The sequence below is a fragment of the Pinus tabuliformis genome, chromosome 6, assembly GCF_031772625.1.
Source record: "Pinus tabuliformis cultivar Carrire ecotype Pingquan chromosome 6, CPIR1, whole genome shotgun sequence".
Classification (NCBI taxonomy): Eukaryota; Viridiplantae; Streptophyta; class Pinopsida; order Pinales; family Pinaceae; genus Pinus; species Pinus tabuliformis.
In genome coordinates, this window is record NC_142292.1 from 1,340,716,217 (window position 1) to 1,340,728,811 (window position 12,595).

The 12,595-nt window shown below is 34.4% G+C and overlaps 1 pseudogene; it reads right to left on the reverse strand.

Annotated features, from left to right (window-relative positions):
* Nucleotides 1–11,087: 11,087 nt before the first annotated feature.
* Nucleotides 11,088–12,145, reverse strand: LOC149263554 (UDP-sulfoquinovose synthase, chloroplastic pseudogene; annotated as a pseudogene).
* Between the last annotated feature and the right edge of the window lie 450 nt (nucleotides 12,146–12,595).

Here is a 12,595-nt window from a genome sequence, read left to right on the forward strand (position 1 = left end):
ATATCTCTCCATCTCAGGTTTGTATAAGTGAAAGATTTGGCAAGTGTTTTCTGGCCATGGGATGTTGTGGTAAGGATTTCTCCTAAATATGTGGTAACCCACTAGGAACTGACCTAGAGACCTCTCTAAATATTAAGGAATACAAAGGATGAAAATATTATTAATTTTATCATCAACAAAGCATGAATTGTGATTCATAATAGATAGAGAAAAATTCACTTCCATTTATTTATTTTGAAAATTAAATAGGTGAATCTAGTGACTAGTCAAGCAACCTAAAAATTATCCAGTGAAGCACTCTCAGTTGGGCCTTTCCAATAGTGTGCAACAATACCTCTAAGCTATGCTTTCCCATCAGGTTAGTGTAGTTCATAGGCGTGACAGAGTCTCTACAAGGAAATAAAAATCAAAAACATTTCCCACAGAGAGGTCAAGTTGCTTTCCAGAGACTTGCTTCCATCTATTTATTCTTTTCTAAATTGAGATAATGGGTGTTAGAGATAGATCCTAAGTTGCTGGTCAAACAGCCTGAAAATTTTCTAGTGAAACACTCTCAGTTGGGCCTCTCCAAAAGTTTCCCAATAGTATCTCTCATCTAGGCTTAGCTATAGTACAAATTCTATGAAATCAAGGCTACAAAGATAAATTTGGGTGGTTAGGTTTACTCATGGTTCGAGTAAAATTATTAATGAACTATGCAAATATAAATATAGAGGTTCAAAATATAACATGTTTTATTTCTGTGTGTCACTGTCCAAACTTTTTTTGTTTCATCTGTTGGAGAGTGAATTTCACTAGTTTTAGTTCCAATGCTTTCCCTTTTCTTCCTATCACAACTTATATGCTCTAAACTACGACATAGATTCCATGGAGTAGATGATCAATTTTGGTTAGTGTTACATTTAGTTAGTCTTTCTACAAAGTATTAATAATATCATATTTGATAACCAATTGATGGCCACAAAGATTGTATCATGGTTTCTCTTTCTTGTTAGAATGAGTATAGTTTTCTACCTAATGTTTGATTTAATGATAACATAATCAACATAATATTTAATGAACTACTCCACATAATTTATATGTAAATCTAAGACTATTATATGTGTTTTCACAAGATTTTTAAGAAGTTGTGTATGCTAAAATTACATGAAAACTTGGAGCAATGTGGCTCCGATATGAGTTCATAACAATCTATGCATGATATTCACATTGATATGAAAGTTGGGTGTACATATAGGTTCATCTTAAACCTAAATATTTTAAACACTTGGAGAAATCTTAAGAAATAATGAAATATGTGATTCAAAAAATATAAATGACTGCATTTTTTTCCCTAGACCTATCTTAAGACTCATCACCTAGATTGCCTCACATAGTTGTTTAATACCTTAACATATTGTTGCAATCTACACAGAAAGATTTTTCTATTATGCCTCAGTATATAGATTTTATTGCAATGATTGAATATGACATCTAATTGCTTTGATATTTCTATAACAACCTATTCATCATCATTATAACTTACATATTCTTATTCATATGAATTTTTTACTTGACACCCTTTTGAAGTGGGAGCATGATTTTTAAATTAAACCTTCATTGATTCTACATAGTCTAACAAATTATTATTATCTTGAAAAGATAGAGAATTGGGTTTACACATAGAGGCAGAGAATTCCAATGTTGAAATAACTTTATTAGGTTCTACATTTCATTAAATTCTTATGGGTTGTCTATATTTGCAGCATTTTCTACACTTATGTTACTTGCATGCTTTTCCTTCAATCTTACTGGTTTAGAATTAGTTATATAACTCTCAATTCTGGAGTCTAGAACATTATTGCTTTGAATATGGTTGTTGACTCTGTCCTTTTTGTCCTTCATGTGACCTACACATTCCTCATCATTTTGGTTATTCTTCATCTCATCCTTTTTTTCCTGGATGCTTTATGCTATTTGTTAGCTGATTATGGGTCAATCCTTTTGTCTCCTTGATGACATGATTTAAACTATCTGTCAACTCTAACTTGACATGATATTTTAAGAAGGTTTCATTAGCATCTTTTGAAGATGTTACTAACTCCTTAGAAGCATTCAGTGTTTAAGTAGCCACATGAATATCATGAACAATCCCTTTGTGTTTTTGCGCAACCTTCAAGATAGACATTCTCTGGTGGGATTTTTTTCTATGTAAGAGGTTTGTAGGGTGAAAGATCCATATTATCATAAAAAATATTTGGTGTTCCATCATTTAAACATGATTTATACAAGTTTCGTTCTTGGAATCCTTTCTTAATAGCTTCGAAAACCTTTTGGAATGACTAGGCTTATTGTGGTAATAACAATTATTTTGAATGCTTGTTGGAGTCACATTTTTGGGATTCACCTTCCTTGGTGTTTCCTTGCTTTTGGTTACTTCTTTTATTAAGAATTTGTCTTATGTTTCCTTCTTTTTATTGTTTTTGAAGGCTTGTTTGGAGTATATCTCTTCATTTGGGAGTTTAATTTCTCACTCTTTCTCCAATAAAAATCTTCCTAGATAATTAAAAATCAATAAGTGATTTGTGGATTTTAAAATTAAGACTTGTACAAGGACCCTAAATGAGTGGAGTAGATTTTTAAGAGAAATAAATATAGAATTTCCATTCTCAACTCGTCACCAAAAACGATTGGTTTCTCTCTGATAGCCTTAATCTCGGTAAGCCCTAAGGTGATATATCACTAGATCATCTTCTACCATCTTCATAATATATGATAAATTCCTCATGGAAAGGATATGTATGTCATTTGAGGTCTCATACTATGCCTTTGGTGTGGGCCAAGCTTCCTTAGAGTCTATGGGAAGAGAGAAATCATGTCGATTGAAATGGAAACTGAAACTCTGAAGTTGGAAAATGAATTGAATCCTGATTTGAATAAGGTATAGATACAAAGGCTATGGTAGCTACACACCCTTGATGAATAAAGATAAAAAGCCTCATATAGAACATAAATTGTATAGGACCAAAGAAGGAAGTTGCACGATTCTTGTGTGAGATTTGAGGGCTTCACAATGAGGGGTTGGTTGTTTCTCTATGATTCATGTTATGAAAAATTTCTGGGAATGTTTTAGGCACAATAGTAGGGGCCATACATGTACATGAAAATATATTATGATAACTATGTATTCCTCACCCGTGTAAATGATGACAACAAAAAAAATCTACTGAATGGGTGCAAATTGAAGCCTTATGAGAAATCCATTATTGTGAAATATTGGACAACCAACCTCACGGCACTTCTAAGGCCATATGGGATGACATCACTTCCACACGAGACCTTAGTTGGGATTGTTCATTAAAAAAAAATTACTACACAAGGATGAGCCCCCCGCCCCCATGGAATCATGGTTAAAACAATTTTTTATTATACACAACTTTTTGTTGCACAAGATGAAGTCTAAGTCTCATCCAATTGGTAGGGTTAGGTTAGTTAATTTTTTTTTCACAACACATGTCACTGAGTCCTCCATTCACTTTGTGTAATTCTGTTCATTTCTCCTTTTAACCTAATTCTATAACCCTTGCTATGTTAATTCAGCAAATATGAACATTAAACTCTACCTATATCCCTATGTTCAATTAAAAAAATAAAATAAAAATAAACAATACACTCATGTGAGTCTAATGTATTGGTCTGTAGGTGATTTTATTATTATTTTATTGAGTTAGTCTTTAAGTTGGGTAAGAGAATAACTACAGTGCAGTGTACTTCTCTGAACCTATCACATTCTGCCATTATTGTTATATTGAATTTTGTGTTCATTGCCAAAATAGCAGCAACAATGCACCCCGTCTCATCTTAATCAGGAAATCTTGCTCTATTTACCTCAAAAATCATATATTTTGTCACTACGTTATATGCCTATAAGGTAATTCCATCGCTTTATCTGTCAACCTAACTGCCATTTCATTATTCCATCTAATTCTAATCTCCACCCACCTGTCAATCACTCGATTACCTATTAACTTAAAGAACATAATTAGGTCAGGTCATTAATTCTTCCAACTTCCCTCAATTGCATGTTAAGAAAAATTTGGCCAACCTTTTGTCCAAATTTCTTTCCATTTATAGCCATTGATTTTTCCTTAAGGGATGCATGTGGGAACAAGCTAGTCAACATCACCTACCTTGAATATTTAAAATATGCTTTAATTTTTAACCCTTTACATATCATCTTCTTCCTAGATTCTCTCGATATTTCTATGACATAGGAAATTCCAAGCAGTAAACGGAGTATGGGCACATTCGTATAGATTATTATGCACATAGAACTCAACTAATCAGGAAAAAATAGTTGAGGCCAACAACCATGTGAAACTATTCAGAGGAAGATATTTCCACCACTTAGGACCTCAAAATTTTCAAGGAATATTCAAGGTCCCACCTTTCCTCCAAAGTTGTTCATCAAGGCCTTCATGAATGAAATATCTAGAGCTTCATCAAATAAATCTTTGCATTCATTATGATCGAGTTTGGGGAGAAATGGAAGCATATGACAATAAGTCATGTAAACTTGATGTGTTCTCCAAAATTGTCCCTTTGAATGAAAGTTTTGGCTGAAGCCACAGATATGTAGACAAGGGTAGGTATAATATTTCCTTCATAGAGACGAGGAAGAAAGGAGAAATTGAAATCATTCGGATTGCTAACTACAGAGAGCAACATGGTGAAATTACCCAAGAATGACCTCTGGCTCCAAAATATCAAAGATACATTATGGAAGGATGTTTGGCATTTCCTTATAAAATCAAACTTCAAAAACCTGACAAGGACCTATTAGTTGATAGTTTTAGAGGTGTTGCGTAATTGGAAAGAAGGATCAGCTAACATCCCAATCAAGAGGCATTGGAAACTCCACACAACTAATAGGTATTTGTTTGATTGGGGAGTGAAGGTTTACTACCCCAGAACCTTATATATGATGATTAAATGAATCCAGTTGGCATTCCTGTTAAGAACCAAGGAAATCCACCTCCTACATCCAGGAAAAATTTAGAGTTAAATAGAAACTCAGTGATTGCACCAAGAGGCTCTCTCCAACCTAGTATGGAAGATATGTTGAAATGTCCTATCTTGTTGTGTCATGTAACATTTTGACTCAGTAAAATTACATAATTTTTTTTATTAATTATTAATAATTAAACCAACCTAAATATTTACTCTGGATCTATCAAGCAACGAGAGAGATCAAATCTCTTGAGGTGAAAACCTCCTTTAGAGTGAAAAGAGATTTGATCCCTCTTGGTGCTTGGTAGATTCAGAGTTAATATGGATCTAGGATGGTAGATAATATAACATGAGCATGGGATCAGACCATATGTTGACGGGGAAAAAAGGATTCAAGGTTCTAAAGTTGAAAGTAAAATTCATACATAAATTTACATGAGGTAGACAATCTAAACACATTCGGGTAGTTGGTAAATTAGTGGAAGTGGTGACACACAAAATATGAACACTGAGAAAGTAATCGCTGAAGAAGATGAGGTTTTACATGAAAGAGTTCATGAAGGAAAACTTGCTGACCTTTCATGCCAAAATGAAACAAAAATTCTCAGAGAAATGATAAATGAGAGTAATATTGTTTGGCAAGATGACCATATAGTGGAGAACAACCCACAATAGGGAAAATATGGGAAAACAAGGACTATTCAATTGCAAAGAAAATGATAACATTTTAGGTGAAGATGTTCATATTTTATGTTCAATGGAATTAATTAGAAGTTATTGATTTCACTTAGGTATCCTTGTTGTTGATGGAAGAGAAAAGTCAATTTAGAATGAGGAAGGAATACCTACTACAAATAATAAGATGAATACAACGAAGAATGAAGGAGAAGCTTTATCTACAAATGAAAAAAATATATGTCAATATAGAGAGTTTGTATCACAATACCCACATTGAAGGATCAACAACAAGTCTTGGAAAGCACCTATCAAGATATGCCACTCCATTTGGAAGAAAAATTTATTCATGGTGATGATGAAGAACTTCATGGGTGGATAGAGGAAATTTTAGACTTATCTACATCATACATATGAAAATAATAACATTTTTCATTTCCATTCATAATATATTTTATCTTGGTAAGGTTATCTATTGCTTGATTATCTTCCACCATCTTCCAACTATATCACTGGTTTCTCAAATAAAGCATGCTTGTCTCATTTGAGGTCATATAAACCTTAGAATATTTTTCCTTGTGTATGATGGTAGGTTTGACCTTCAAATTCTTTTTCTTATGGAGGACATCGTAACACTAATTGAAATTTGAAGTTACAATTGATGTCAACCTTATGTATATTTTAATAATTTTTATTTTCCAATGTCCCTAAGGTATTCCTCTTGCTTAGTGATGACTATCTTTCAATGCTTTATTTGTGAAAATCAACAACCCATTTCGCTTTTGATAATAGATTTGTTTGACCTTTGTGGCCATTTTTTGGGTTCTTTTTGGTTCTTATTTTTTCAAATATTTAACTTGCCTTTAGATTTATTTCTAAATGTTTCCCTTCAATGAGTTTTCTTTTCCTTTTACGTAGGATGTTATTTTAGCTTCCAGCTAGTTCTATTCTTTCAAACAACAATTGTTACACATCTCTCGTATAAATGTGATTTTCTCTCCTCCTCAATAGCAATGGCCCCTGGTTCATTTATCTTATTTTGTCTATTTATATATTGGACAACATTTTCTTCACTTTGTTTTGTTAGATTGGATGATATCCTCTCTTCCAATTCTTTTTGTTATTAACTTCCATAGTATTTTTTGAATCAAAATAGAAGCTATGTTGTAACTTTCTGAAATATAATTTCTAACACAAAATGTGATCAATGAAAACTGAGGATGAGTTCCTTATGTTTTGTTGAGGTCCAATGGTGTTTGGATATAATATAAGACAAGTATATTAATGTCAAAAAATGACTATAAAAGTAGGTCAATGGGGCTAAAAGGTATGCCCATAATGTGGGAGCATGAAGGAAAATTCTATATCAATGATGAAAGTAAAAGAAAGTCAAAGGAAGAAATCATAATCAAGTGCATAACTATAAGATATTTTTTAACAATCCAACCAGAAAAAGAATAATCATACAATAGAAAGGCTAGAGATTGAAGATCCCAATGATGAGTGCATGAGAGAGAGACAACGTCAAGGTTTTCTAGTCAATATGGTAGAGGGTGAGGGGCATACTGATGTAAATGCTCATTATTGGAGCCCACGATCATTATGTAGAGATTGATGCAGTGGCATATGATGCCCTAGAGGAGTGATTGACACTAAGGGGACCTTTGTTGTACATTCCTAGGGTGAGTGTCAAAATAAGGAGGCTTTGCTCTCTTACTATCCAAGGTCAAAGGAAAGAAAAAATAGAACAAACTCTAGCTACTTTGTTGAATCTGGGGAGTAATTTGGGGGTTGGAGTCACCCTACACTAGGATGCATATGTATCTAGTTTATTTATCATTTTCATGGTCCATAGTTTATGGTCTGGAATAACAAGTTTTCTCTCAAGCCTTGAAGTCATTGGTTAGCCACCCTAGTAGGATGATGAGAAATGACTTGAGGCCTCATTGATCTATGTTCTAAAATATGGTGAGGTACTATCAATCACTCGTTACTCCACTTAGATGAAGAAAATTGGAAGTTTGAGATGATCATCTTGGTGATTGTGGGGTGGGGTGGGGCAAGAAAAAACGAATGTTTTTCACCAAGTATTTCTCTCATGAAGAGAGAAACGTATATTTAGTCATAATGTTGGAAAAAAGAAGAGAGTGAGCTCTCCTAGTATTGATACAAGTAATAGTAACCACCTCTATTCGCATAGTTAAAAGGGCGCCTATAAATTTTCATGTAATAAATGTTAATAAAGGAAAAATAAGACCACGGGTAAGGGATGTTGATTCCAAGTTGACTGTTGGGCAAAGGTATCCTAGTGGGCATCATTAGATGTATGCTTTGGCTAAGAAAAATTGGCAAAGGCTAAGGCAAAGGAATGAAAAGTAAAAAAGGCATTTTTGGCACATTTATTTATGAAAATAAAGGAAAATAGGAGAAAAGGAAGGTAAAAGGTTACAAGTTGCATGTGAGGAGGAAATTGAAGGAAAATAATGGAAAATGAAGAAAAATAATGGAAAATGAAGAAAATAGAGGCCTCATTAATAAAAACACTTTTGAGGATCAGTTGGTAACCTTTTGTCGGTTCAAGTTTGGAGCTCATTATTTTCTCTCTCTCACTCACTCTTGGTCACTTAGAGTTTTCTTTGAGCACTATAGCTTTAGATCAAGGAAGGAAAAGCAAGAAAAGGGAAAGGAAGGAAGGCAAGGATCAAGGAAAGGAAAGCAAGATCAAGCAACTTCAATAAAATTACTTGTAGGTAACCTTTTGCATGTGTGATTTCCTAGCTGGTTTGGACATGCATGGCTTTGAATGGTTGTGTATGGTTCTGTTGTTGTCGTTAGCATGGTTTTGTCCAGTTATGACAATGGTTTTCATCCTAGCATTGCCTTTTTTAGATGTCATGGTATTTTTGGATGTTTATCTTGGTTTTGAGCTTCAGTTTGTCGGATGGATTTTGGAATCCAGGGTGGAGGTGGTCTCAAGTTTCATTCCCAAAGGCTAAGGAATCCCTTGACCAGTTTTTGTGGGATACACGGTAAAGCTTGAGGGAGAAGTCTCAGTTTAGGGCATAGTGATCCAGGTTTAGATTGTGGTAAAGCATGAGAGACTGGTCTCAATTTAGTGCCTAGTGATCTGGGGTTGGATTGTGGTAAATCTCGAGAGATAAGGAGACAAAAAATTCCTCAAGGATAGTGATGGATTCTGGATGCATTCCAAGTTCAGTTTAGTTCTGATTGGGGGCACTGATTTATGTGTGATCATAGTTTTATTAGGGTGGAGGTGGTTTAACCTCTAGATTCCCTTGGTTATTCCTGGATTGGTTTTTCTATGAGATCCCAAATTCATGCTTGGAATATGGCATGGGGGTGACTGGCTGAAAGAGAGTTTTGGTTTAGCCATCTTTATGGTTGGGTGGTACATGAAAGTCCTGAACCTAGACGAATTTGACTATGATTAATAAAAGCTAATTTCTCTTACTTTTCTACTAGTTTATATGTGTATTTTATGGTTGTCATATATCTTATATTTATATGGTTTTACTCTGGTTATGCGCATGGTAAAATGATTGGTTCATGGCATAGTTATTTCATGTATTTACTTGTAATTGTTAAATGGATGGATGCAAGACCTAATCGATGATATAATAGTTTAATCAAGAAGGAGGTGATCCCTCTGGTTAAGTTTCATAAGTTCTTTCATTCATTTATGCTATGTCTTGTATCCTAGACATGTAGGTTGCATTAATGCCAAGTGTTTGACAGAATGTTATTCCTGGTTGGGGATGCCCAGGCCTAGCCTTGAGGTTGATTTTTATTATTAGCATTGTTATCATATCTTCGATGGATTTTTAAGGTTGTAGCAATTTCAAGGAAGAGACCGAGATTCTGGGCTAGAAGAGTGGCTCAAAGCTCAGGGTCACTAGCACAAGTCTACTAAGAAAAGTCCAAGGTCATTACCACATAGGCCTATGAGAGAAACTTTGGGTTGCTCATCATTATCTTGCCTATAACATGAGAGTGAATTTGAGTTAAAAGGCTTAAAACATCAGTGGGACCTAGCAGCAAGATGTGTGAGTGGCTGCCATGTGTCCTGGCGGTGTTGTTGCTGATGTGGATGGTTTTATTTAATGTGTTTTGTCAATTCCATTTCCTCAAGGTTACCAAGGAGATTAAACCCCTTATAGTGACCTCTCTCATCATATGTTTTCCCTGAATTGTTTTTTTCTTGGGTGGACCTAGTAGGAGGGGGTGTTACAATATATCTCTTCATCCCAGGTTTGCATGAGTGAAAAATCTGGAAAGTGTTGTCTGGCCATGGGATGTTGCGGTCAAGCTCTTTGTTGAATATGTGGTAGTGCACCTGAAACCGACCTAGAGACATCTTCGAATATTGAGGAAGAAAGAGGATGAAATATTATTATTTTTATCATCAACGAATTAGGAATTATGATTAATAATAGATAGAGAAAAATTTAATTCCATTTATTTATTTTTAAACTTAAGTAGGTGAATCTAGTGACATATAGTGACTAGCCAAGAAACCTGAAAATTTTCTAGTGAAACACTCTCAGTTGGGCCTTTCCAAAACTTCCCAATAGTAGCTCTTAGCTAGGATTTCCCATTAGGTTAGTCTGGTTCCGAGGTGTGATAGGTTGTCTGCAAGGAAATTAAAATCACAAACATCTCCCACAAAGAGGTCAAGTTGTTTTCCATAGACTTGCTTCCATCACTTTATTCTCTTATGAATTGAGACACTGGATGTTAGAGATTGATCCCAAACTATTGGTCAAGCAACCTGAAAATTTTCTAATGAAACACTCTCAGTTGGGCATTTCCAAAAGTTTCCCAACAATAGCTCTTAGCTAGGCTTAACTGTAGCACAAATTCTATGAAATCAAAGCTACAAAGATAATTTTGGGTGGTTAGGTTTACTCATGGTTCAAGTAAAATTATAAATGAACTCTAGAAGTATAAGTACAGAGGTTCAAAGTATAACATGTTATATTTGTGTGTGTCACTATCCAATCTTATTTTGTCTCATCACCTAAATAATGAATTTCACTAGTTTTAGTTCCAATGTTTTCCCTTTTCTTCCTATCATAGCTTATATTCTTTAAACTACAACACAAATTCTATGGAATCAAAGTTATAGAGATAATTTTGGGTGGTTAGGTTTAGTCATGGTTCAAGTGAAATTATTAATGAACTCCGCAAGGATAAATACATGTTAAAAACAATGAAAAAGAATCCTACAAGCAAGAAAAGCTTCATAAGTAAGTATTTTTCCTTTCAAAAATAGATCAACAGTGGACACTTTATGGAAAGTAGTGAAGTAAAGATGTTGTCAACGCCCATACTGTTAAAGAATTTGAGATAGCAATAAAGAATATAATTTGATAGTTTTGACAACCCTTATGAAGCATCGTTGCTTATTTGTGAATCTGGCTTTTGAAAAACTTTCCATAAGTTCTAGCTCGACTATTTACCAAAAACTCGTAGTCCAGTCTATTTATGAGTTCTTTGTGTCCTGTAGTTTCTGAAGTTATGACACCATAAACCACCCCTTGATTGAGGTATGTAGCCCTTAGTCCCGAAGCCTTGCAAGTAAAAGCTTTGTTGTGTGAACCCTACACTTTGCTAAGATGATAAGAGGAACTTGGTTACTTTAGATATGGTAGTGTGTCTGTCTTGCCATTATTAGTAATATTAATGTACCCTTCCTCAATTTCAATGTTAGGATTTCCATATTCTCCCATGGTACCTAATTTAACCAAATGGAATTCTGGGTCGAATTCTTTGATAGAAAAAATCACATTCATGGTTCCAATTTTTTTTTTATTCTGATTACACCCTTCTCTTCCTCTATCCATCATGGAATAAGGAGCAGACCTCTATTCTCTAAAGCGTATGACCACCTCAGGTTCAAAGGACTTGAAATCAACTACAAGGAAATCAAAATTAGAAACATCTCCTACAAAGCAGTCAAGATGTTTTCTAGAGAATTTCTTCCATCTCATTATTCTCTTATGAATCAAGATAATGTTTGTTACAGATCGATCCCAAGATACTAGTCAGGCAACCTGCGGACAAGGCTATCAACAATGGAAACTCGGTATCCTCTATATGGGAGATGCAAAGCTCTCGCCCGTCCACAGTAACCATCCCCTCGTACAACCATTACTTTCTTCCCTTTACCTCCCTCTTCCATGTCAGGGGATGTTATTTTCACTTGTTTCTCCTTTACAACAATAGCCCTCAGGGATAATATGGCAACATTTCTTCTACTTCACTATCTTTTAAACAAAGGTAAAGATAAAAAATTACTACACCCAAACAAGGTCTCTTTCTTCCAAAATGAAATAGAAATTTTCCCTCTTCTAAAGGAAATTGCATTAGAAGGCATTAGGATAGTGCCAGTAGCATCTAGATTAGGCTTAATGAAAGCCATTGAATCCAAACAAGAAGAAGTTGGCAATGTCTATGACATGGGTTCACAGTTGAAAGCTAGTGTACCTAACCTAATATAGAAATGGTATGTCAGCCCTGAACTCGGCCCACATGTGAGAATTACTACATATAGAAAAGATAATCATAGTCATTTTACACAAAATATCTACATGACAGAGGCATCTCTCTCATTTCTTCCATCATATTTTTTTTTCTCTTTAGTGCCTCCACATCATCCATTATTTCATTCATGTCTCTAAAGCCTTTTACGGTTGCCTCTTGCTTGTCCTTTTTTTTTCATGGAACTGCACAATCCATTTCACAATTGTGTGTTACGGCTAGAAAAAATATCAGATAATAATAAACTACAACTAAAGATAAGTCCATTCAATGCCATTTTTTATAAATAGACTGAATGCTAAAGATGTTTATTGTAATTGTATCACTAAGAAATAAACTTAATTTTAGAACTTTTGAGTTCATTTTTTGA